The sequence below is a fragment of the Bidens hawaiensis genome, unplaced genomic scaffold (genome assembly GCF_021521415.1).
Source record: "Bidens hawaiensis isolate Kalapana, Puna unplaced genomic scaffold, B.hawaiensis_p1.1 tig00007743_1, whole genome shotgun sequence".
NCBI classification, from domain to species: Eukaryota; Viridiplantae; Streptophyta; class Magnoliopsida; order Asterales; family Asteraceae; genus Bidens; species Bidens hawaiensis.
This window is the reverse complement of record NW_027491538.1, coordinates 703,873-711,906: the sequence shown is the minus strand read 5'-3', so window position 1 is coordinate 711,906 and position 8,034 is coordinate 703,873. Positions and strand designations below refer to the sequence as shown.

At 37.3% G+C, this 8,034-nt stretch overlaps 1 pseudogene; it reads right to left on the bottom strand.

The window, feature by feature from the left end:
- LOC143635972 (disease resistance protein RUN1-like) lies at positions 1–3,714 on the bottom strand (annotated as a pseudogene).
- Between the last annotated feature and the right edge of the window lie 4,320 nt (positions 3,715–8,034).

Here is an 8,034-nt window from a genome sequence, read left to right as displayed (position 1 = left end):
ATGTACCTGCCCAGCTATTTCAGACTTTTTTTTTGGTGAGAATGCTTTAAAGTTCACTCGGGCTCCTGGTAAAAAGAAAAAAAGACGACATTTATACACTAATTAATTATTGTTCACATCCACTTGGGGATGAAGTGTTGTGGCATGCTACAACTGACTGTGGGTGTAAATTTTATTAATGGAAACAACATTTACCTTTAGACCATCCATTTCTTCTAATCCCAAAAAATTTGTTGTTACCCATGATGTATACTCCTGTTCGTATAAGTTGAAAAGACAGATTGCCACCAATGATCTCATTCCACGAACTTGTAATAACTCAACGCATCTTCTTCCTCCTCAATCTTTCCATCATCATACACAAAACCAATCCCACACTCCCTTGTACTTGGGTAAGCATAACCGTCAAGCACAATCCCAATATTAATCTGGTCACCACCTTTCATCTCATTCGGCCCAAACATCCAATGGCTTAAAAAACTTAAACATTCTCCATCTAACTTCACTTTGTAGATATAATGACTATAATTCCAGGTGTGGTTTTTTGTAATATTAAAAATGCTGATCTTCGGCATCTTAACATATTCCTCTGCACCAAACTCACTTGTCTCCACAATACAGCAGAAATTCAATCCTCGTAGCTTGTTAGGAGACGATGGGATCGTAAATGATATTGATGGGCCCTCACTTCTACATTCAATCCAATTCGGCATCTCATATCCCCAATAAAACGTGCTGAATATTCCAAACTCATAATACATCTGCAAAATAAATACAAAATAAGTAATCACCTTAAAATTTATAACACATGCACACGTAAATGTATATGTGCGCGTGTTCACCCAAACAGAGGCAAGTTATTAGAGAAAACCTGGGGTTGACATTCAGTTGAGTTTCCTGAAAATGTGCAAACTCTGAAGAGCTTGTCCTTAATAAAGTCCAAATTTGTCCAGCCCAAACTATGTAATACCTTTTCCTTGACCCTAGCTTCGACTTTCACCATGCCATCAATTTCAAATGAAGGTGGACATAGTCCCCAGTTTATTATTAAACTGAGCGGAGACATTTCTGGATCAAATTTAATTTTCCTTAGCGAATCAGTCTCAATTGATAGTTCTCTTAGCGTACTTTGAGGACGCTCAACCGATATAATCATTTCACAGTCATTCATGGAAAGTATCACGAGCCTAGGAAGGCTTCTTACACAATCAGGCATTGAAACAATTGGATTGCCATCTAAACATAATTCCTCTAACATGGATAGGCTACTGAAGTCCTCGGGAAAGGATTCATTACACAAATTATTATCTGCAAGTTACAAAATTCTCAATAAGCTCGGTAAAAAAACCGCAATGAGCTTCAAATCTCTTGTTGCAGTATCGATTTCAGATTCTTGAGAACTAAAGCCATCTAACAATAGTGTTTTGACCTTCTTTAAATTGCCTATGGATATTGGAACCTTTTTAAGCTTGTAGCAATAACTCAGATCAATGTGGATGAGTTCAACACAATGCTCAACTGATTCGCACACCTCGATCAAGCTTATGCACTCTCTAACTATTAATTTCTCAAGTGCAGGAAGTTCCAAAAAACCACCAACACTATGAAGACGCTGACAGAACAAATCAAGAATCTTCAATGAACCAAGCAATCGTTTGTCTTTTGACATGTCAAAAGATTCAATATTGCTATAAGACATGTCAAGAGCAACGAGATTCTCCATTGGCAAGTCTAAAGGTATAGACTTTAAAGAGAACCCGTGCATACACAACCATCTTAGTTCTTCTGGAAAATCCTCATAAGATCCATTCATTTGCACGTAATTGAGTTGTAGTAGCATTAGATTATCCATGTGACTGAATGACTCTGTTTTGAGAACAAATGACCCACACGACTTCTTTTTGTCAAGCATTCTCATGTCAAGGGCAAGCCCTAGAATATATTCCATACCCTACCAACAAAAGGATTGCAAACAAAATTATACATGTATATAGACAATAAAGGAACTTAAAAACTAAAAAATATATTTGGGCTAGCTCTTACTTTTCCTTGTTTCAACACTTTGAATGACTCTTCGTGATACCATAAGCGACTACGCTTCCATGGCTTTCTAAGAGATTCTTGACGCACTAAATCTCTTCCCATATCTTGAATCAATGAATGCATCATCAAGTAGTTGTAATCATCATCGATGCTAAGAAGGCATCTGTAAGTGAGATTCGTGATTCCATATCTTGTCTCTATGTCACATGCTTTCAATATTGTTTCAGTAAGATCTCTATCTTTTCCAACAAAGAAACATGCAATATGCTTAAACAATTCCATTTCATTAGATGACAAAGAGTCAAAACTCATCTGAAAAACATTTTTTATACTGGAATGAGGTTCTTTATATAACCCTTTTAAGCACTCTTCCCAATATGCTACATCTCGTTTGTGCAATAACTTGCCCAAAACCTCAAGAGCCAATGGATGCCCTTCACAATACTTCACAAGCTTTTTTGAAACCTCTTCATAACCTTCTTTGGGTGTGTGGTTCTCAAAAGCATGAACACATAAAAGTTGTAGTGAGTTATCTTCACATAAGGCATTAAGCAAAACATATTTGTTATTGGGATGAAGTTGTGACTTGAATAATGCACACCTTTCTGTTAAAGATGCATCCTTGGTTGTAATTATGATTTTGCTTCCCGGATGTAAACCTTTGCTTCCAAGTAAAGCATTCAAGTGGTCAATACTACCAATATCATCAAGTACTATAAACAACATTTCACGGGTAAGTGCCTTCTCAATCTTAGAGGTGTACACGGAGACATCATTAACTTCTAATGGGGTTTTCTTTGAAATGTCTCCATGAAGTTGCTTTTGTAAATCAAGCAATCCTTCAAAGCGTTCATGGCATCTTCTATCGATGCCTTCAATAAAGCTCCTTTTGTAAAATCTACGAGAGTGTAACTGGAAGACATATTTGGCTAATGATGTCTTCCCAATCCCACCCATGCCTACGACTGTGAGAATGTCAACGGTATGACAAGATCCATCCGTCAACCATGAACTAATGGATTCAATGTAATCTTTCATCCCGACCAGAAGGGGCAAGGTATAACTTAAGAGTACACCTAACCTGCGATGGATGTTGGTAACAACTTCTTTAATAATCTCTGTCTCTTTCCTGCCCTTCGAATCTATTCCTTTTAAATCAGCAACATCTGCGAGTGCCCTCTTCCATAACTCCATCTTCCGAGCCAATTCGCTTTTCTTCTCCGCATTTGTTTCATCCTCCATCTTCTGTTTATGCTTCGCCATTGCTTCCCCGAAGGTTTTTTGTTGCTTCCTGACATCAGTGGGCTCGATATGATAGAAGATGGGGATAACGATTTGGTTAAACTTCCTCTTCTGCTCAAGGATTAATACCAGTTCATCTAAGCACCATGTGGAAGAAGCATAATTCTTGGATAAGACTATAACAGAAGCCCTTGATGATTTAATCGCGCTCTCCAATTCCGGTTTCAATGGCTCTCCGGTGTCAATCTCTTCGTCATCCAAAAACGTGTCGATACCGGCATCCGTAAGGGAGTTGTAGAGGTGATCGGTGAAGCTATTACGAGTGTCAACGCCTCTGAAACTTAAAAAGACCTGATATCTATGATTATGATCGTCATTTGGTGGTGAAGAAGATGAGGATCCTGGTAATAGTTCAGTGAGAATAACCATTGGAAGCTATGAGTGATTTGAGTGAAGAAGATGATCAAATTCTAAGTCAATGCCACTTGATTTAGGAGTGGTTGTGGAAGTGTCAGGTTCCCCTACATATTTATTATTTTACGTACTTATTAAATAGATTAGAGATCTGTCGATACACATCATATGGGTTGGAATAAAAGAAGTCTACTTTGAGTTTGGAGGTTTTGATAATCATCGAAACGACAAAACATTCAAAACTTATATTGAACTGGAGGCATTTATTTTACGTGAACCAAGAAGTAAACACAACTATTAGAAAACATTTTTACGTGAACCAAGAAGTAAACACAACTATTAGAAATTACATATGTCGTAAACAATCACGTGAGTTTATATATAACTAGCTTTTTACCCGGCACGCTGCGCCGGGCAGGTTAGTAAACCCCGAACAGTGGTAAAACTCAAGTGTTGTCGGCCCCAAGCATTGGGCCGGTAAGTCGACACAAATTTTGTCGGTTTCAGTAATTAATGTGTGTTATTGTACCGGAATTAAAACCAAATATAAAACAAAAAGGTATAAAAGTTGAGGTGGACCGATACGGTGACGTCAGTCGATAAAACACAAGCGTTGATAAAAGCTGATCGTTATCAATCCCGGAACTAAAACAAAAACAAGACAAAAAAAATTGTCGTTTGTTCAGTTTTTTTACATTCGTTACGATGATTGAACTAAAGAAACATAAACAAACTATGTGAACCAGTTCGGTGCCGTCGAGTGGCCCAGTAAGACACTTGCGGCACCAAACTTTCTATTTATTATATATAATAATAATAATAATAATTACATTTGTCTACGTGATAACTGAATTGATTCTGATTGAACATCTATACAACTATCATCGGTATTATTGAAACCGGTATTAATATTAACTTTTTTTTAATATATCAATACTTGTACCACTATATATTCATCTTTATGGTATTGGATCAATAAAAAAACGTACTGTGAATATCGTTTTGTATATATCACAATTTTATTTTGGGTTTTCTTTTTGTGGGTTGCTATAGCGAGTGCGATACCATGCCGATGCAGTAACGAATCGAATCAATATCGACCCACTTCGTGCCACACCCGTTGCATAGTGCGGTACCGTGCTCGTGAACATACATTTACGTTCGTTCATTTGAAGTTGATTTATGTATGTTCGTTTACACTCGTTTATATGTTTATTTAAATATTTTAAGTCCATCGCACTTTATTTTAATTTTATAAAATTGAAGTATCACATATTACAATATAGTCTAGTTTCATTATTTTTTTACTCAACTGATTTATCTTCACGTTTACTTTTTAATTAGTTTTCACTTAGTTATGTTTGTTCATCCGTATTCAATTATTTACGTTCGTGAACTGTTTGTTTATACTATTAACAAATGAACATAAACGAGCACAAACACATGCATTTTCTTAACAAATGAACAAGAACAAGAAAACATGTTTGTTTAATTTCTCACGTTTGATCGTTTGTTCAGTTAAAAAATAAACAGAGAACACGTCATGTTCGGTTTGTTTACAGGCCTCATCCGGATTTTTTTTTTGAAAGAGGGGCCAAAATACAAGGGTAAATCACAAGGGGGGCTGGAATTATTTTTCTTTTTTCAAAAGAGGGGTTACCTCTGTTTGTAATGGCGGGGAGTTTTATATATCATAGTGTCAGGGTACGAGGTTGTGCCCTCCATTTGAAATGGCGTTGAGTTTGAAAAAGTGGTCTCCCCTCCGTTACAAATGACGTGGACTGCAAAAAGGTACTCCCCTCCCTTTGTAATAACGAGCAGTATGAAAAAGGTATCAAACGTTTGGAACATGCACACTTCCTTTAATATATACATACACACTTCATTTAATAAAAAACTCACGTTCAGAAGATACACTTCAATTAACCCAATATTTATTGATCAACCATCCCACCAAACCCCAACCATAAAATTGATATTGGAACTACACAACTCAATTTTTTTTTTTTTGAACGACCAATTTATTACAAGGACTAACAAGTAGCTATAACCCAATATTTATTGATCAACCATCCCACCTAACCCCAACCATAAAATTGATATTGGAACCTTTTTAATTCTGTTACACAACTCAACTTTTTTTTGAACGACCAATTTATTACAAGGACTAACAAGTAGCTAGCCCTCAAAAAAGTGAACACCAAAATTACATCACCACAAAATTTAGTTCTCACCTAGGTACAACATTAATCAAATTTAAATTTACACCAATCTTCCCATTCGAGCCCTACCATTTTCCCCCTATTCTTTACCCATAAGAACAAATTACGCTTGATGTCTTCTTTTAGCCTTCTTATTGATACTTGCCTCTTGTTGAACAATGTTTCGTTTCTCGCCTTCCACAAGCACCAACATGCCGTTAAGATGATCGATTGAATTGCTTTCTTCTTCTATCACGGGCTCGTACATTTGCGTGCTCCTTTAGGAGGTCTCTAACCGAGAAAGCATAAACTGGTGGTATCCCACACCAACTACTTATGAATTGCCAAACAACCGAGGCTACATAGCATGATATGAGTACATGTTCCACCGATTCCAATACGTCCTCGCATAAAGGGCAAATATTTGTATTTTCTAGAACCGCTCTTTTATGTAGCTCGTCTGATGTAGGTAGTCTCCCCATTTCTGCTTTCCACCCAAAAAGATTTACCTTTAGAGGTACCCATGTATTCCATTCCATGACAAAAACATTGGTTATGTAGCTGCCATTTTTGACCATTGACCTGCAAGACTTGGTAGAAAAAATACCTATCATCAATTCATCATCATGGCACCAGTTCCATTCATCTTCTCCCTGCCCAAGTACCATACCCGGAAGTATGTCTAGGCAGCCCCAAAGTTCGTGTACCTCTTCATATGTTGACGGTTCTCGCCCATGTCCATCTCCAACCTTCTAAGGATGAACCACCATGCGTTTTTTACCATAAAGAACACCGTTTGAACTTTTCTAACTTATATAAAGCTGGGAATTTTAAACACAGTGGCATGTCTCCATTCCATCTATCCAACCAAAAAATCGTGTTCTTTCCATTTCCCGGTTTTACTTTAAAACTTGCATTTAATGATTCATTTCGGTTGATGAACACTCCATTAATCTTGACTATATTACACCACACACTTGATGTAATGGACAAGCTCGGGATAGGATTGATACTACGTGAGTTAAAATGTATACCGTTTATTACACGCCGCCATAACCTCTCCGGTTGTGTTTTAAACTTCCACCACCATTTAGAAAGGAGGCTCAAGTTTATATCTCGTAACAATCTAATCCCGAGGCCTCCTAGATTTTTATCCGCAACGACACGTTCCCAATTAACCCAATGTATTTTCCTTTTACTCATCGTGCTTCCCCATAAAAAATCCCTTCTAATGTTTTCCAGTTTTTCGATCACTGTGATTGGAGCCCGGTATAACGAGAAATAATATATTGGAAGGGCATCAAGCACCGATTTTATTAATGTAAGGCGCCCACCCATTGATAAGTGATCCACCTTCCATTTGGATAACCAAGCCTCAAAAATGTCTTCAGCAGGCTTCCAACTATTGACAAGATTCATATTTTCACCAACTCTTAAACCTAAGTAGGAGCAAGGGAATTTATCAGCCCTACAGTGCAATTTTGCAGCCATTTCCATCAGATCCGAATCCTCCACATTTATCCCAAACAAACTACATTTCGATAAATTAATCTTAAGACCCGACACCATGTGAAAGCACCGTAATAATCTTGCCATATTTGTAATATTCGTTTCCGACCATACACCCAATAAATTAGCATCATCAGCGAACAATAGATGAGAAAGAGACGGACCGCCATTAGGAATCTGAATCGGTTCAATTAGTTCTGAGGACAAAGCCCTATGAATCAGGTGTGATAGGAATTCCATTGCAATTATAAATAGATATGGGGAAAGTGGATCTCCTTGCCGCACCCCTCGGTGACATTGAAATTCCTTTGTAGGTGCACCATTAATTAACACCGATGCTTGAGCCGATCTCAAAATCCCATTTATCCATATTCGCCATTTAGCTAAGATTTTTTAAGGTTTTTCACATTTCAAAATTTCCATTTTCTCTTCCAATTTTCACTCCTATATTCCCCGCCAAATTACATATAAATGGAAAGACATTTTACTTCTGGACCTTTGGAAGACGACTTGTTTTTAAGTGGTAACCACAGAGCAGATTACGGGTTTCAACAACCAAAAGACGTACCGAAAGGCGGGCTTTTAAGAGTTAGACGCGATGATGAAAAATTATGGGGTTACATTC